Raw genomic sequence first — 19,354 nt, 5'->3', positions numbered from 1 at the left:
CGGTCAAAAACACTCATTATATTATCATAACATAACTGTCAAAAAAATACACCACCACTACAAAAAAAAATAGTTTCACAGGATTAATAATTGGCACAAGCCTTGCTCTGAACAGTAAGAAGCTTGAAGAGAAACCAAGACAGCTAGTGTCTTTGGTTATTGCTAGAAAAAAAAGATAAAAATTACATGTCTCTGAATTACACATTAAGGAGGGGGATTGGGAAGAGACACAGGAGGTGCAGCAAAGAGAGAAACACGATCATGCATATGGTAATCAATGTGTTCTACCCAAACCTCCAAGATGTGAAGATGGTCATTTGTGCATCATTTTTGATGCCAAATACCTTCCACAGAGTTCAAGGTCTTATTCTCCATATGTTGGAGGTCGTTGATGTAAGCAACCAAGTCATTTCTATCCTTGTACCTTTGCTCCCTCAGTGTATCAATGTTGAGTTGTATGTTATTTAGCTGGGTTGCGATGGACTGCATGGTGACTGAAGCTTCTTGTGGCCAAGGGAGCAGGCTTGAGATAGATCCATATTCGCAGTAGAGTGGTGGATCTCAACCGACTCAGAGTCTGAGCTAGGCTCTCCATGCTGCTGGTGTTCATGCATATGTGGGCTGACACCCTACCTGTGGACATACCCTTGTTGTTGAGGCATAAAACCAATACCACCACCACTGGTCACACGGCCTCGGGAAGCATACTTCCTGACCAGAGAAACACACCATGAAATGATGAATTGATAATACTAAAATAAAACTCCACTTACTATACCAGAGTCGTTGGAAAACATTATCCAATTAGGAAAGAGCCTGAAGTCTTGATCACTAGCACCATAACCATAGGCAGCAAAGAAGTAGCAAGGCATGCCACAGGTTCCAAGGTCCGCAGAGCCCATATAACCCTAGAGATGGCACTTGAAATTTCTCTCCCCAACAAGTAGACGATCTAGTGAAGCTTCCTCGAACCAAAGATAGAGTCGGACTAAGGAAAACTTTGTGTCTTCTCCCGACCCATCCAATCTAGGCTCGAAACCAAATAATTCATCATGCAAGACAAAGAAATATTCTCTCAGATCCCATGTGCATGCTTGATGCAGGTGTCAATTCCCCTCCCAGCTGCATTTGACATCCTCGTTCTATTTTTCTTCCCCAAGACAGAGCTTGAGCCAAGACGCAAACAAACCACACCTCGTTCTCTCCCGGCACTCTCTTCTCATCGCCCAATGCCTGCAAATGACCTCCTACATGTCCCTATGCAATATTAAAAATAGCTTGCTGGGAGTGGGGTATAGGTTCTAAAGGCCATTCATTGTGTACGAGTGGCACGTGGAGGCCCCTCTAGCTCTGTTGTACCTCCCAGAGATAGCCTTAGATTCTTCAAGACCAATGCCTGGGCACATCTAAAATGGTGTGTCTCAAATGATTTACCAGAAACTGGAGACAACACTTATGATCTATGGATACATATGTACATAGGAAATATGTTGGTTTATTAATCCAAAGAAATGAAACATAGATCTGTGATACTTGTTCACTAGTTCAGATCTCATAAATAAGCATAAAAATAGTGGAGGCCAAGAGCTTCATGGTCTTACAACTTAATATTCTTTTGCAGAGTGGGTGAGAGAGGATAAGAGAGAAGAGTAACCCATCACATAGAGCATAAGGCTTTAAGACTTGTATATTAAACAGATAGAGCTTGGGGCAGTAAGGATTTCTATGCTTACTTGGGTTACAAGCAGAAATAATGAATGAAGGGAGAACTAAAAGCTATGATTCATGTGCTGCAGATTTAAAGATCTAATCTCAATAGTCCTCACAGGCATATACATAAACAATGTTCATACAAATGAATCTGTGAAAGAGCTATAGACATTTGCATTAACATATAGATATTAATGAATATGTGAGGGAGCTTGAAAGACATCTAGCAACAATAATTACATGAATTCGAGGAATAAGAATGAACATAAAATGAGTTAGACAAAGGGTAACACATACTGTAATCCTTTGAAGAGGGAATCACCATTGTTTCCTTGATATTCTGAAAAGATTTGTATTGCAAAGGGAATACAGTCTGAAATTATAACATGCAATGTTTTCTCTAGAATTTTTTAACCTTTTCTAAGTCTTGCTTTCCTCTATTTATCTGGAAGGGGAGCAAGAAGCTACATTACAACAAAAATATCTATCTCCTTTATTCAGTTGTCAGCTCGACTAGCTGTATTAGTCAGGAATGGCTCTGTGGCCCAAAAATATATTACAGAAATAAATGCCTCATTGAAGGGAGGTAGGTTACAAGACATTGAAAATGAATATTAGTCAAAGAGAAGAATTAATTGTCTTAGTGCCCATCCCTGTCATAACTATTGTTATAGACTGCAGTTGGCTTTCTATATGGGCCTTTGCGTGCTTCTCAACTAGCTCCCATTGCTTTTGTTTTTATTTCTTGAAGGCATTCCTCTGTGGAGTAGGGGTTGGGTCACTTGTAAGTGCTGGTATTTGCGGTCCTTTGCTATGTAGAGGGATGAGGCTCCATACTGACCCATTAATCCTTCTGAGTCCCTTGTACTACTCCATCACTACGCTATGCTCTATTAAAGTCTTCTAGCTTCTGTACCATCTGCCCATTAAACCTCTGAAATACATGCTCAGTGTCTTGAAGTAGTAGGTGATATGCATTCTAGTGTAACAGTAGGGACTCGCGGGCGCGGTATTTTTCTTCTTAAATAGGCGAAACGAGCATTTTGGATTTCCCCCTTAGAGCCTTGTGTGACTTGCCTCATATGACTGGGAACTCGAACTAGGGGTTGAGGCCTCAGGCACTAAGGCTTTTGATAGCTGCACGAGGGAGTTATTTCCTTTGCTAATCAGAACCTCACATCCCACAGGGTGGATCTTTACCCTTTTTCCATAACACATTCCAATTGGTCCAGACGTGAAAACATTATCAAATGGATCACAATACCTTATCGCATCTGGGGTTATCTTTCCTTATCGCAATCGGAGTCGGGCAGTGTTTTAAGATTTGGTCGGCTCGGAACCAATTCAGCCGAGTTGGTCCGATTCAAGGCCTCACTGGGTCGACTCGGCTACTGAACTGGTTCGGCCAGCTAGGTTATTACCAAGCAAAATGAGTTGTCTAACAACTCGGCTAGCTCGGTAATAACCCGGCCAGCTCAGCCGAGTACGATCCTAGTTGGCCGAGTTGGATGACAGCGACCCATGAATTAAAAATCAACGATTTATTTTTTTATTTTTTTACTTTTGGGGGAATCCAAGTTTTTCACGATGATACTTTAATGGTTTTTGTCCCTAAATAAGTTTATCTCGCTTGATATTGAGAGGTTTGTTTAGGTGGTATCACATATGTAGTAGAGATTCCTTAAGGGATAACTTCATTCTTCTTAAAAACCTTCCAATAGGTTCTTTTCCCCTTTCTTAAAGCAAACCTAACTTTGTGGCCCCAACCTTGGCCCTCCAAAGATGAGCATCGAGCCTTGAGTTGATTCCACGTGATGCTACACCCCTTGATGAGCCTCAAAATGCTAAAACACTACTTAAAAGCTTGGAAGTTGGACTATTTGATGATATGCCCAAATGGATTGAAGATGTCCCTTTGCTGCCCTTGACCCTATTTTGGTGGATGGTGCCTTCTTCCAAAGCACAGATGAGGATGGTTATCCTTGAGATGACTTAGGAGGGCTAGCACATCCCTCCTTGATGCCAATGCTTACCCTTAGGGGTGCCATGTCATTCACATGCTTGAAAAGGGTGACATAGGGTCTCTCCTAGATGACATCATGGTGTAGGATGCACCTTTTGAATATGTACACATGCACATTGGGACTTTCTTGGAGTGAGGAACACTCTTGGACCCTTGTATTAGTTCCTTGATGACTTACAATCTATTTTGGAGGATAACGCCATTTCTAGCCTCCTTAGTTATGTGTTTTTGTTTTGATCTCTATATCATCATCATGTATGTATTAGACAGTGCACTGGGTGCCATTTTGATATAATGGATATATTCATGAGCCTACTTTGATCATATGTTCTCTTCTATCTACATTCAAATGCTGTGTGTTTGGAAACATGAATGAAAATATTTAAAATTATGTTTTTTTATAAAAGAAATATTTAATGTATTTTTTACAACAACTGAGTTATTGAAATCGAGCCAACTAAGTCGATACCGAGTCAGAGTCAAAGTCGGAGTTGACCCTTGGCCGAGTTGGAGTCAGAGTCGGATTTTTAAAATATTGGAGTTGGGAAGGAATTACAACAGAAGAGAAAGCTTTGTATTGTGCGATTGTCGATCGCTTATTGCGATGGGTGACATCATTACTAACATGTTTCACCCTGTGAAGGGTGACACATGTCACCCAGAAAGGGCCCCATTTGACCTTGAAAAAGCTAAAATTGAGTGACACATGTCCACCTGCCACATCAACATCCATAATTACCACGTCATTGCTGACGCCAACTTCCATGTCAACTCGATGGACCAATCAGAGGCCGCCACATGGCCTCCCTGTAGGAGAGAGAAAGAGGCTCACCAAGATCTGTTCTTCCATGCTTTCCTTTGTATTTAAAAATCGATCCTCCTCAACGATTTTGGTCCATATCACAATATCGACGATTTTTTATAGTTTCAAACCTGTGTGACCCCGCTGATCACCAATGCCGTGTGGAGGAGAGAGAAAGGGGAGGCTCGACCCTTGTTTTGCAAAGCATTTCCTTCGTATTTGGTTTTCTCAGCCCTCCCGATGATTTATCACTAAATCACAATATCAACCCCTGCATGGTCTTTCAGGTTAGGAACCTACCGATACGCCTATCTGTGGGACTGCTGTGATGCACGATGCAAGATTGCGCCATGTGGAGGAGAGAGGAGGGAGGTGACCGCTCCTGTTTTATTCACCTTTCCTATGTTAAACTTTTTCGGCCCTCCCCCGATGATTTCTCATTATATCACAAATCGACCCTCACAAAGTCTTTGAAGTCAGAACCCCGTCGATCCATAGATACTGCGAGCTTGTGGGATGCGAGGTTGCTAGGATGTGGGAACCTCACACGTGGAATAGAGAGAAGGGGGGTAGCCCCACTCTGTTTTTCCCACCTTTCCTGTGTTGAACTCTTTCGACCCTCCCCCAGTGGTGTAGGACTTTGTTGCAAATCGGCCCCCGCATGGTCTTTGGGGTTTGTTGTGACTGCAGGCCTGCGGTGACAACTGATTTGCGGTATTTTTCTCATACTTAACCATTTTTCTTCATTTTCTGGGTTTTTTCATGGTAATATTCAAAGTGCTTTAACTGCTACTCTAGGAGCCTATTTTTAGACTTCTATATACCATTCAAAATCTTTTTGTGAGCACTAGGCATTGGAGGGGGGCTGATTGAGCTTTGAGATCTTCTGTGGCCTGGGACAGTGGCTCCAAATTTCACTTCTCTTGGGAAACCTTGACCAATTGAAATCCATAATGCAATGAGTGACAACATTGGCTCCAACTGGGGACTTAGCCTTGCTAGCAAGGTGCTGAGGACCTGCAGACTAGTAACCTTTCCTTCCATTGGGCATGGAATTATTCTTAAACAAAATATAATTCTGTAAAAAAAGACTTTTTTATAATAAACTGAAAAGCTCAAATAATAATTTCAACACACACTGGATATTTACAATGAACAAGAGACAGATATCTCTAATTTTGAAAATAAAATTTTAGGAACTGACCATTTACAGGTAGTTCCAACATTTCACCATCCAAGTTTTCAAGCATGTAAGTGTTGTTTCCCCTCTCTTATGCAATCTTGAAGGGACCCAACCATAGTGTTGTTTCCCCTCTCTTATGCAATATTGAAGGGGCCCAACCATAGTGGATCAAATTTCCCATGCTTTCCTTTTTTTTCTTGTCTAACATCCTATCTGAGTACTAAATCTCCTCACAGAAGAGGTTTGTCCTTAGCCTTCTTGTCAAACAAAGATTTCATTCTTTGTTGATAGTTTTATAGTTTGGCCCCCACCTGCTCTTTATTCTCGTGAAGCTCCACCAGCTGATTTATTCTTCTAGTCAAGGTGCTAGGCTCTTCCTTGAATTCTTGCAGAAACTTAGCTACTGGCATTTCTAATTGGATAGGGAAGACAACCTTGCCATATACTAGCTCAAAAGGGGATTTCCGAGTGGATCTTTTGGGTGTTACACGGTTAGCCCATAGAGCAAACATTAGTTGAGAGTCCCAATCCTTTTGATTTTTAGTGAGCATCTGCTTTAGAACTCTCACCACGGTTTTATTATAAGACTTGACCAAGTCATTCCCTTGAGGGTAGTATGTAGTGGAGTGTCCAATAATGATGTTGAATTTGTGGTAGAAGTTCGTGAACTTGGAAGATTTGAAGACTTGTGCGTTATCGGTGATGATTTTAAACGGACACCCAAAGCGAGACATTATGTTCTCCTCCATGAATTTTATCACCATTGAATCAGTAGCATTCCTAGCTGGGATGGGCTCTACCCACTTGGTAAAATATTCAGTGGTTGTTAAAATCCACTTGTATTGGCTGCTAGAAGGTGGGTTGATTTCTCCAATGAAGTCCAATTCCCACTGTGTAAAGGGTTCCTATACATGCACAGGAATCAGGGGGAGAGGAGCAAACTTCTGTCTTTCAGCAAACAACTGGAATTTTTGGCATGATCTAACTTGAGAATAAACATATCCAAACAACGCGGTCTAGTAAAATTCTGCTTTGAGGATTTTGTGTATTGTTTCCTTCCAACTGTAGTGTCCTCCACAGACTCCCCCATGGAAAACCTTTGTCACTTCATAGGTTTCTCCCTCAACCACACCTAGCAGCAATACCCCCACAGGGTCCTTCTAATAGAGTTGTCAAGAGGCTGACTAACTATTGGAACTGTGCAATGCACAGTCCAACATAGCTGCTGACTGTTGGAATTGCACAATGCACAATCTCAACTACCAATGGTTGTAGGCGCAGTGACCACATTGCACAATTTTCTGGGCCAAAAATCACTGTTCCTCAAAATTGTGTAATGGAAGACTAGAGGACAGTCACTGGGCTGAAATGCACATTTCCTGACAGGAGGACAGAGCCTTCCCTTTTAGATTTGTGCAATGTTATCTTGGTGAGGCAAAGTTCAGGCCAAGGTTGCCCAGACCCGCCGACAGGCAACTGAAAGTGAATGTGAATGTGAATGCATGGCGATACTAAGTGTAAGCATAAGTGAATGGTCATGCATGAAAACAGTGAATGACAGATTTAGAAAACAGAAAAACGTGCATGTAGGTGAGGCAAGTTGCGGAATCAACAACAATTCGTGAAAAATAGTTTCATGCATGTGACAATAGTGAGATGTTAAAGAAAACCAAAATGGTGCAAGTACAAGCTAGTATGTAAGAAAACGATAGCAAGCATTCATTGAAATCAAGTACACAACATTCATATGGAGCGAAACACAAAAAGCACCAGAAATGCAACAAAAGACATGGAAGGAGGGTTTACCCAAAAGCAACTGAGCTAAATTGCCGACAACTCCTAGATGTGATGTGGGATGTTAGAGCTATAAGGCTAGTGTGAGGAATGAGCTTTGCAATGTCCAGGTCATGAGCTTTGATAAAATCGAAGATATGACGCACATGCCACAAATTTAGGAATATCGACACTTGGTGGGAGGTTTCCGAAATGATCTTTGCATGTAACCTCTAGCTACTAAGAGTAGATCCCTAAATCAAGGGATGTCTTTGCATGCTACCTTGGGAGAAGCCTCCCATGCATGCAAATCGTTTTTTCTCGGTCTTGGAGGGAACGAGTCAACTCAACTGCACATGGAGGAGGTTGCTCAATTGCTAGGAGAAAATGCGCATTTCTGGATGGGGTGGTTGAAAGGAAAAACATAAGTATTGTGGTAGTTGCACAAGCGATGTTTCATGATGAGGGCCTAACATTACACTTGTGGGTTGAAGCATGCAAAACAATGATATATGTGTAGAACAAGAGTCCTCATCAAATTCTGGGCATGAGTACACTAGAAGAAGCTTTTTTTAGGTAAGAAATCAGATGTGGCACATATGAGGATGTTTGGTTCATCAATTTACTATCATGTTTCCAAGGATGCAAGGAAAAACCTAGATTCGACAGCTGAGTTGGGCATATTTGTAGGGTACACTAATACACCACACAACTATTGGGTGTACCTTCCATTTCATAGAATGATAGTTGCTTGTAGATATGCGAATTTCGATGAAGAGAAGGCCATGAGATGTTCCCTTGATAGGGAGCTTCAGTTGCATGAAGATTAGGAGATTTTGGCTCTAAAGGAAGAACCTTGGGATGTTGTGGAACAACCACAAGCAGAGGAGCAAAGAGTGGAGGCACCTGCTCATGCAAAGACATCCAAAGATGGAAGAAAGCCATGCTAGAGAATCTGACAGATTATTGCATGATGCTAGAGAGAATGTGGGAACACCCACATCACAGCGCAAGCAGATTAGGTCACCGGATCGGTACATTGGGTATGTGGCTCTAAGGAGGGAGCTAGTTGAGACAAAACCAGCCTCATTCGAGGAAGAAATGTAGAAGCTAGTATGGTTTGATGCCATGGTAGAGGAATATGATTCCATAGTCATAAACAGTATTTGGCAAGAGGTCCTGAGACCAGAGAACTAGTTAATGGTAGGTTTGAGTTGGTATTGTTCTATCAGATCAATTCTAGCACTTGTAGTAAGGATGGATGTGAGGACAACATTCCTCAATGGAGTGATTGAGGAGGAGGTGTACATTGACCAACTGGAAGGATTTGAGACCTTCGACAGAGAGTCACATGTGTGAAGCCTCAAGTGAGCATTGTATGGATTGAAACAAGCTCCTTGTGTTTGGTACACCAAGATCAACAACTATTTCACAAGGTTTGGCTTCACAAAAAGCGGAGTAGATGCAAACATTTACAATATTGTTTTTGAAGGTAAATTGTTGATTATAATATTATATGTCGATGATTTGATTTTAACCAATGATGAGAAGTTGTTCATATCTTGCAAAGAGGATATTGTAAGAGAAATGAAGATGGACATGGTACTCACGCATTTTTTCTTCGATTTGGAATTATTGCAAGGAGATGGGGAACAATTTGTCTCTCAAGGTAAGTATGCCAACGAGATACTCAAGATGTTCCGCATGGAGATTAAAAAACCCACAGACACTCCTATAGCACGCAATTTGAGGAAAGAGGATGCCATTTCAGGTGAGGAGGTGGAGGTGACTATTTACAGACAGCTTGTGGGTTCACTTATGTACTTGGTGAACACATGATAAAACATGTGTTATGTAGTTAACCAACTTACTCAAGCCATGGTTAAGCCAAACAAATTGTATTGGAAGGCAACCAAACATGTGTTAACATACCTCAAAGGCATTATTCAATATGGTCTTTACTACAGATAGGCAAAAGGGGCGAAGCTTCAAGGCTTCACAAATGCAGATTGGGTGAGTAGTCCACCATATTGGAAGAGCACCTTAGGAGGAATCTTCTGTATTGGGTCAGCAACAATTTCTTGGTACAACAAGAAGAAAAGTTAAATTGCACTCAGTTTAGCAGAATCACAGTAGATTGTTTCTAGTCAAGAAATTTGTGAAGCTATCTGGATGAGAAAGATTCTTGTTGGGTTATTTGGTCAGATGATGAATCCTACTGTGATTTACTGTGACAATTAGAGTTGTATCGAACTCTTGGAAAATATACTTTTTCATGATCAATCCAAGCATATCAACATCTAATATCATCATCTACGAGATTGTGTTCAAAGGTGGATCATGTTGTTGGAATACATTCCTACAGAGGAGCAAGATGCATATATTTTGATAAGATTTGTTAAGAGGAAAATTCGAGTTCCATAGAGGCAGGATTACGGTATCTGATAATCCCTTTCTTGTTGAGAGGGAGTGTTGAAAATGAAACAAGAAAATCCTGATTTAATTTTCCTTTGAATTCAATTAGGAGAAAATTGTTATTCCACATCACAAGACAACTTGAATGAGTTAACTAAGTTATTTTCACTTAGTTGGCTCAATTAATTTGAGTTGAGGGTCTAACTTGAGTTGTGTAGAGTGATTCCTAAATTTTTGGAGCCTAGGTAGAGTTTAATTTGAGTTGTAATAATTTAATTTAGTTAAACTGAGTTAAAGTCATTTAAACTAGTTCTAATTGTTGGAGGTACTACTAGTAGGTCTAGTGGTGGGGTGCAACTTTAGTGTTCAACCAATTAACTGATAAATCATCCATAATTAACTCATGCATGCATGAAATACAAGTTACTTAGTTGATATTGGAGTTCAAGGACTATGTACAATCAATTGTTTAATTATCCAAGTTGTATAGGTGGTGCATGTAGTCAAAGAAGGACCTATAGGGATTTCATAGTTCTAAATGGGTATTTCCCTAATTAATAGGGGGTTAATTCCTTGAGAAACAATGCAAAGAAATAAGAGATTGGAAGGTAGCAGAATTGGCTAGGTGATGGCTAGAGTAAGCTTGTGAGGCAGTGAGATAGATTATACTTGTGTAGAGATTGTTCAGGCTTGAACAAGCATTGTATTTCATCTCTACTTTTTTATTAATGCAATACAAATAGGAAGGGGTTTTGAGCAGTTTATTTCTCCTAGATATATCCGTGTGTTATGTATGTTTATTGATTCATGTCACATGTTTTGATATTTCTTCTCAATCATGAATTTATTTCCACACGAGTAGAGTAGATTTCAGTCTTATGTTTTAGAACATTACATGAGCAGTCTTGAATCTACAATTAATTTGTACAGTAAGTGTGAATATTTTTGGTTAATAGTGATATTTTTGTTTTTGTTCTTGCTTTGAGGTGGTGGTTGGGCGTTTACTATGGTTGTGCAAAAGTGCTAAGTGCAAAAGCATGGGTGAGAATATGAATTAAAGCATGGATCAGAATAGGAATTAAAAAATGATTGAATATAATCAAGATTTATGTGGGACTATGGCTTATTAGGAAAATTGATTTTTAAAAAATTGTTTTCAATAATTTCATTATTTTAATAATTGTTTTTTGGATATCATTGATTGCATCATATTAACCATATAGTTGAGTCTTACTTTATCTGATCTTATGATCCAACTTTGTCTCAATTTTGATTTTATTTTACGACAATTGCTCCTTACAACTATTCTTATTATATATACTCTCTAACCATCACAAGGTAATACAATGTCCCATACAAACAAATCCTCCAAATAATTAGAACTTCGTACAAAAAATCTATACAAAGAGCTCCTCTACATAGATAAATCTTTGCATGCAACATCCCATACAAACAACTCCTCCACATAAATATCTCTCTACACAACCATGGGAATAGTTGCAATGAAAAATTAAGCAACATGAATGTTTTAAAACTCCGCAATTTATTTTCTATTTACTGCTCCATTATGTTAATTTATAGTGAACAAATTTTAGATTAAAAAAATTCAAATAAATTGCAATCCGCTTTCTTTTTCTCTATAAATGGAATACAAGTTTTTGCAGACACTTTATCAATGTCCAACCCCCATCCCCCATCGCCCACATAAGGGACTTGCTACATTGGGCAAAGCAATAGCAATGTCAAGCATAGCAAAGTGAGACATAACAGTGTCAGAGCACTCATGGAAGGAATGATCTCTCACAATATATTTTTTTTAAATGAATTGTGAGGCACTAGCAAATACTAAAAATATAATACCCTCTATCAGGGGAATTATTTCCCATCAGAGCTCTCTAAGCCAAGCGAAAATTAGAAACAAGACTTTTAGGAAATTGGAAAATTATTTTTGAATTTACGAAAAATAGAAATACCAAACATTTTCATCAAACTTTGGTTACGAGAAAATAGAAATATTAAACATTTTCTTGAAACTTTGGTAAAATTACAAAATACAATAATATAATGCAAATTCAATTAACTTTGACCAGGAGGAGAATACTATAGTCAAGCAGCGGCTACCAAGACTGATAGTTGCATAGAAACATAGTCCCTCCCTCTTTTGATAGTTATCTATATGTTGGGGTGATTAAAGTAGTGCAGGGTCCTCATTTTATCATTATTGAGAATTCCTTGTTTTGCAACAAGTGGAGTGTAAAGACAAGATTTGGAGGCCGAGAATCATAAAGTCAAGAGGAATTCAAGAACAGAAAGGAAATGGGAAGAGAATCCATAGTAGAAGTGTGGAGGTACAAGAGTGTGAGGGTGCAAATGAGGCTTTCATTATGGAGGAAAATTTCAATGCAAAGTGCGTAGAAGTGCAGAGGAAGGTAATTTCAATATGCAGAGTGCATAAGTGTAGAAAAGCTTTCATTGTCCTTTCTCTACACCTCCACACTCGACAATGAAATCTTCCTCCCCAATGAAATTTTTCTTTACATTTCTGGACTCCACACAATGAAACCACCTTCACTTCCTCTGCGCCTAAAATCAAAGCACAAGAAAGAATCAAAAATTCAAAACCCTGTAACTTATAAATTACTTACCAATAAGTTTGGCTGCCTAGTTTGGAATGACATTATGAAACATCTCCTCAATACCATTCAAAAATAAAAAATGTACCAATAAATTTACTCCATTTTTCTGTCGGTTCTTGCATAAAATGCATCCATACAATAATCGTTCAAGAAAAAACATTGGGTGGTTTAGGTGAAGACGTGCTTAAGCCCACAAAAAACTGCCTAGCGTCCATATATGTTGGTAATACCATTCTGTGTTGGATCCATGTAAGGCACAAGCATATCCGATACAAAACCTTTGTACATCACACTTCTGAATTTCCCCTTCTCTTCATCAAACACGTCTATTGTAGAGATAACAGGACCCACTCTGAGATCAAAACCAGTATGAATTTCCAATTACCCTACTCCACTATATGGTAGTGAAATTTGATGTTGTTGAGTGTAGCGTGAGAGTTTGAAACCTACTCAACAACGAAGGGAATTTCCTCAAGTCAAGGTTATTGATAGTAATTAGCGGAATTCAACGTTTAAAAGTGATCATTTTCAATTACTAACATTCCATAAGTAGCCACATGCATTAGCTTTTGGCATAAAAATTCGCTTTAATTTAATAATATTTTCCACATTATATATGTTTGGAAACCTACAAAGTGTCTTTCAAGAGGGCAACACTGCCTTTCCTTATTCAAATGTGAAGGGGCAACACCGCCAACAAAAATCAATATTCTAATTGATGTGACTCACTAAAGTTTTTGTATAAATAGGGATGAGGCGGATATTCAGATTTCCCACTCGTCTTTCAGATTTGTAAGTGTAATTTAGCGGTTTTAGCTGTGATTTACTATCTTCTTATTGTTTCTTTCAACTAGTATCAAACTAGTTTGTAGAGTGTTGGAATCTGTGCACGTAAGTGTATGATGTGTTAATTGGGGTGGTTGGTTTTTGCATCTTAGTCATGTTTGATTTCTGCAGGAGCTGCGCGATGCTGCAGCACATTTGTTTCCGTAATCAGGTATGTGTTTCAGTGATGATGTAATTTTGCTAGCTTAGGCAATAATGTTATATGATGAAATCTACTTGCTTTGATGATATTTATTATATGTTGATTTTTCAACAAGGATTTTCTCCCCCACTAAGAAAAAGTGTTGAAATCTGTGAGTGAGGTTGAGAGAATTTGAGAAGTCGCCGTGTGAGGAAGAAAATAGATGCTGTGAAGAGGGCATCTCACCAAATTGCAATTGGTGTCGTTGAGTCGCGTAGAACTACAGTGGGGACAAATATTTTTGGCGCCGTTTAGTCTTGCTGCGTGGTGTGATTGCTGCATCAATCGCAACAGAAGAGCAGCTTGGATGTGTGACGATTGTAAGTTGAACCTGAGCATGCCCAGAGTTATTATTGTTGGAAGAATTTTAAATTCAAATTTTTATACCAATGCTTATGATTAGATTTTGTTTCCATACGGCCTTTCAAACTTTCCATGTATTTCCTTGAGAATGTCAAAACAATATGTTAATATATTGTATTGCCACAATTCTTATTATGAGACCCTTTTCTCTTAAGTATATGCCAATAAATATTCTTCATCACGTCGAAGTTAATCTTTATTTAAACAATTATGTTGACTTACTACCCATTAGTATCTTGGTTTCCGTGTTCCGGGGAGTGGCTTCTGTTGTCTAAATTATTTCACTATATGTTAGAGAACATCGCAATGTATTTTCTAGTATTTTCTAGTAAGCAGGAGGGAGCCCCTCCCGGATGACTCGGTCACACAGCACTCTCCATAATACTTATGCACTGCAAATTTAGCTGGCTAGGAGGATCGTTTGTCAGACAATATAGCCGTTGGTTTTTAGCTTTAAGTGTAATCAAGAGAAGCTTTGAGGACTATGGGTCTACGCACCCAATTTTGAATCTCAGCTCTCGGAACCTCCACTCTTTTGTAATAGATTTCTGAACTGCAGTTTTATAATACACAAGTAGACGACTTTGTTAAAAAAAAAAAAAAAAAAAACTCATGAATCTTTTCCTAGTATTTCATATTCATTTATTATTGCTATTGAATAATCCTAAGCTGTCATCCTCTTTTTTTAATGGTCATGAGTGAAGAGCTATAACCATATTATGAAAGTACTCTTACATTCCAATTCAGTTTTATGTGAGAGATTGAAATAAATATCAATATTATTTATTTATTAGCTCTTATTTTGAATGATGACTCCTAGTCTGTTCGAATGAGAACAATATTGTGTTGTCATGATTTTTGGGGGTTCGTTATTAATGGTTATCTAGAACCTAGGATCAGGGAACAGATATGACTCTTACAAATGTTGAACTAATGTTGTTGAGAGAGAACAGAAAGAAAGACAATAAAGCTTTTGATCTTATTTAACAAGGCTTAGATGATGTGACATTTTCAAAGGTACCAAGCGCAGAGTTTTCGAAGAATGTGTGGGACACTCTCAAATCATGTTACCAGGTTGTATCAAAAGTGAAGAATGTCAAGTTGCAAAATTTGAGAAGAAATTTCAAAAATCTCGAAATGAATGATAGTGAAACTGTGGATGGTTTTACGAATCAAGTCATGAGTATTATGAATCAATTGCAACTTGACAAGAAATTTCAAAAATCTCAAAATGAATGATAGTGAAATTGTGGATGGTTTTATGAATCAAGTCATTAATATTATGAATCAATTGAGGCAATATGGAGAAGACCTCTCAAATATGAGAGTGATCAAGAAAGTCTTTCGAGGTTTTCCAAACCTCGAAATTTGAAGTAGTTCTTGTATCCATACAAGAGCTAGAAATTTGAAGTAGTTCTTGTATCCATACAAGAGTTTAAGGACACTAGTCAAATAAAAATTAATGATTTGATTGCTCATGAATCGAGGATGTCAAGATATGGTGATAACACATTGGAGAACACTTTCAAAACTTTGTTGCAATTTAATAGAAAAAGAGGAAGAGGAGGTCGAGTAATAGATAAAGAGGTGGTAAAGTAGCTTATCAAAGATGTCCGCGAGATGATTATGAACATGAGGAGAAATCTCAAGGGGGAGTAGCAATAGAACGTGGCATTGAGGAAATCAAAGGTATGATATGTCAATAAAACATGACATTGAGGAAATCAAAGGTATGACATGTCTAAAGTTCAGTGTTATTATTGTGAAAGGTATGGCCATTTTGCTATAAGTGTTTGAAGAGGCAGGCTGATACACTGGTAGGCCATTAAGGTATGGCCATTTTTCTACCAAGTGTTTGAAGAGGTAGACTGATATGCTGGTAAGCCATTGGCACACATCTCAGAAGAGTTTTTTTGACTTGTAAGGTGACTAGTGAATGTTAGAATAATATTTGGTTGGCTGATATGCTAGTAAGCCATTGGCACACATCTTAGAAGAGTTTTTGACCTGTAATGTGACAGGGATGTTAGAATAATATTTGGTTGTAAGGTGGCAGGAAAGTTAGAATAATATTTGGTTTTTGGATAGTGGTTGTAGCAATCACATGGCTTGAAATAAAGATTTGTTTTCAAGATATGAGTCTCAAGCCAAACTATGTAACAATAATAAGATATGAATTTAATAAAATAATTAACCCTTTAATTTTAAAATATCATAAATAAATAAATAAAAAATTAAAATTTATAAAATTTTAAATATTCCATATTGTCCCAAAATATACAAGTCTGAAGTCAAACTAAGTAACAATAATAAGATATGAATTTAATAAAATAATTAGCTTTTTTTATTTTTAAAATATCATAAATAAAATAAATTAAAATTTATAAATATTCTATATTTCCCAAAATTTTGATTAAAATTACTTGACGTTATAGTCCCTACGGATAATAAACCAAAAGACTTATAAAATAAAAGAGATAATATACATTGATCAAAGACCTATTTTAATTATTATAAAAATCCACATACAGTTATCTCAAATAAGAATAATCACCTAAATAATTATATGGGTCATTTTAAGGCCACCACAGATTGGTAGTTTCGAACGCTGATCCAGATCCTCGAATGGGTCGTTGAGCTGTACGAAGCCCTGGCAATTTCATTTTAGGGACAATCAATTTCCCCTTGAAATTAAAGATTGAGTAATTTAATTCCGAATCAACTATTGCTATCAGCTCACTGCTATTTAACGACGCAGTTGTCTATAATGAGACTTTTTGGAAGCTTTTCCAATGGGTTTTTCAGGTCAAAATCTGGCAGCAATTTATTGGAATCGCAAGTTTGATAGCTACTTTCTGCACAATCAAAGCGTCCCAAGGATTTTCAAAGTGCTGAATCCAAATATGCAGTTAAAAAACCATTTTAACTGCAACAAATAAAAATTTAATCTCAATTTCTTTGGCCGATTCCGTCACCGAAATCTCCAAAAAAATAACATTATAGACAACTCCTTTAACAAGACTGAAAGAAGTGATGCAATGATATCTCTTGTCAAAGGACTCTTCTGGGAGTCTTTGCCAGATTTCTGTTTCCATTACCAAAATATTTCTTTCGAATGCAAAATATATGAAATATCACTGCTGTCTTTGACGCGCTCCACAGTCTGCCGTTCCGCCTCCTCTGTTATCAAATTGCAGTCGCTCCAGAGCCTTCACGAGTTAATTGGGATAAGAGCGTCTTAAGAGAACCACATTTTCAACAATGAAAGGTACATTTCCATGTCTCGTCGCGTATTTATTTATAGTTTAACCATAAAAACGATCTAATTCAACTTCCTCTGCCACATAGAAAAGGCATCTCCATTACTTATGCCATAAAAGTTGGGAAACGTATCTTCTTTCTTGAAGGCATAAATTTAGCGTCACATACACCCCAAGAAAGCAGTTGTCTATAACGCGATTTTTTGAAAGTTTTTCCGGCGGGTTTCCGGAAGGAATTTATTGGAATCGCAAGTTTGATAGCTAGTTTCTGCACAATGAAGGCGTCCCATGGGTTTTTCAGGGTGCTGAATCCAAATATGCAGTTAAAAAACCATTTTAACTGCAACAAATCAAGATTTAACCTCAATTTCTTCTGCCGGATTCCGTTGCCGGAATCTCCAAAAAGTCGCATTATAGACAACTCCCCCAAGAAACGTGGATCTCACATTGTGTGACAAAGTCTTAGTTTAATTAGCAATATGAAGTTATGGAAATTTCGATTATATTTAGAGAAAATCTGGTAAAGATTTTTGTAAATTCAAGTTATAGTTGTTAAACTTCAAAATTTTAGGTGTCTTTCGAGATTTTTGATGGCGCTGAAACTGTTTCCACCATCAAAAACATGATTCAAACCTTGTCTACAAGATTTTTTAAATTTTTTTGCCACTTTTGACTGTGCCAGCAATTCCCCCGCCTGGTTAGACGACGAGGGTTTATTACTAATACCTTGTTGTTTTATTATAATTATTTCATTTTAATTTATTATTTTAATGAATTAGTTTTTATTTAATATATTTTTATTTTTATTTTAAATAATAATAATAATAATTATTATTATTATCTAATTTTAAGGTCAGGACACTATATCGGTATAGAAGATCTCTTTGTTTGTGGGACAAGAAACCTAAAGTCTACTAAGGCATACATACTCTACCCCCTCTGGTATTGAACCTATAACCTCTTAGGAGGAAACACATGCTCTTAACCATTACGCCCATTCAAGATAATAATTATTTATAGATAATTATTAATATTTAGCAAAATTAGATATGGTAATTCAAATTTTAGAAAGCAAGATATTTCTTGGAATTCTTTATAAGTTTATTTTTATGCTAAAAAAATACTAATTGTTCAAAAATCACCATGATTTTGCAAAGCTAAATGTTAAGAAGGGTGGTACTCTCGAAACTTAGAATTAATAAAATTTAAGAGAAAGTTCTTTTCATCTTCAACCCTTTTAGTGTCACCAATGTGAGACTTTTAAGGTATTTTGGGAATTGACCAATGCCTAATTTCCCTATGGATCTCATAAGAATTTGTTCTTATCTTAACATTGTTTATTTTTTTCTTTATACTAGTTAAGACATATATACTTTCAATTTTTTTCTATTTGGGTGATTCTCCTCATTAAAATATCTTAATTTCTCTTTTCCCTCTAATTCCATGTCATGCCACAATTTCTCTTTACGATGTGAGGTGATGATTTTTTTAATATTATCCTTATTCCACAAAATGGTCTCTTTCTTTATCCCCGTTATGGCCTATCCAAGGTCAAACATCCTAAAGACACTTATGTTTGAGTTGAACGTGGTTTTGCTTACAGTTTGAGGAAATTTTGGGAAGCCTGTTTTCTTCCATGTTGTTTAACCTCTTCATATGCATTAGGTACCGAGTCATAACAATGTTGTCAATGACAAAAAGACCTACTGCAACGAGGAGGATAGGATATGGTGTATGTCCTTTAATTTTGAAATTATATATTATAAATTGTTTTTATATCTATACTACCTTTCTCCATAACTCTTTGGAGATAATACATTGTCAAACCCCACAACTATATAAAATAGTAGGAGCAACAAGAGTGTCAAAGAGTAGGTCGTTCTTTTGTTTTTCTCAAGCCCAAAAATATGCTAATTTATAATTGTTTTCAATTTTATAATAAGCATCCCACCCTCCATTAATCCTTTTTCCAACGCTTCAATTCAAATTGATCTTCTCATGGATATTGATTCAAAAACATTTATATCATGGAACTTCCTCTAAGTTATTGTTTTCATATACAAAAGTATCATATATGAACTTTTTGTGTTTAATTCTCATGACTTTAATTTCTTGAATATCGATAGCATATCCATATTGAAATGGAAATATTGAAGGATTAT

The sequence above is a fragment of the Pinus tabuliformis genome, chromosome 1_2 (genome assembly GCF_031772625.1).
Source record: "Pinus tabuliformis cultivar Carrire ecotype Pingquan chromosome 1_2, CPIR1, whole genome shotgun sequence".
Taxonomy (NCBI): domain Eukaryota; kingdom Viridiplantae; phylum Streptophyta; class Pinopsida; order Pinales; family Pinaceae; genus Pinus; species Pinus tabuliformis.
This window is presented reverse-complemented; position numbering follows the sequence as displayed.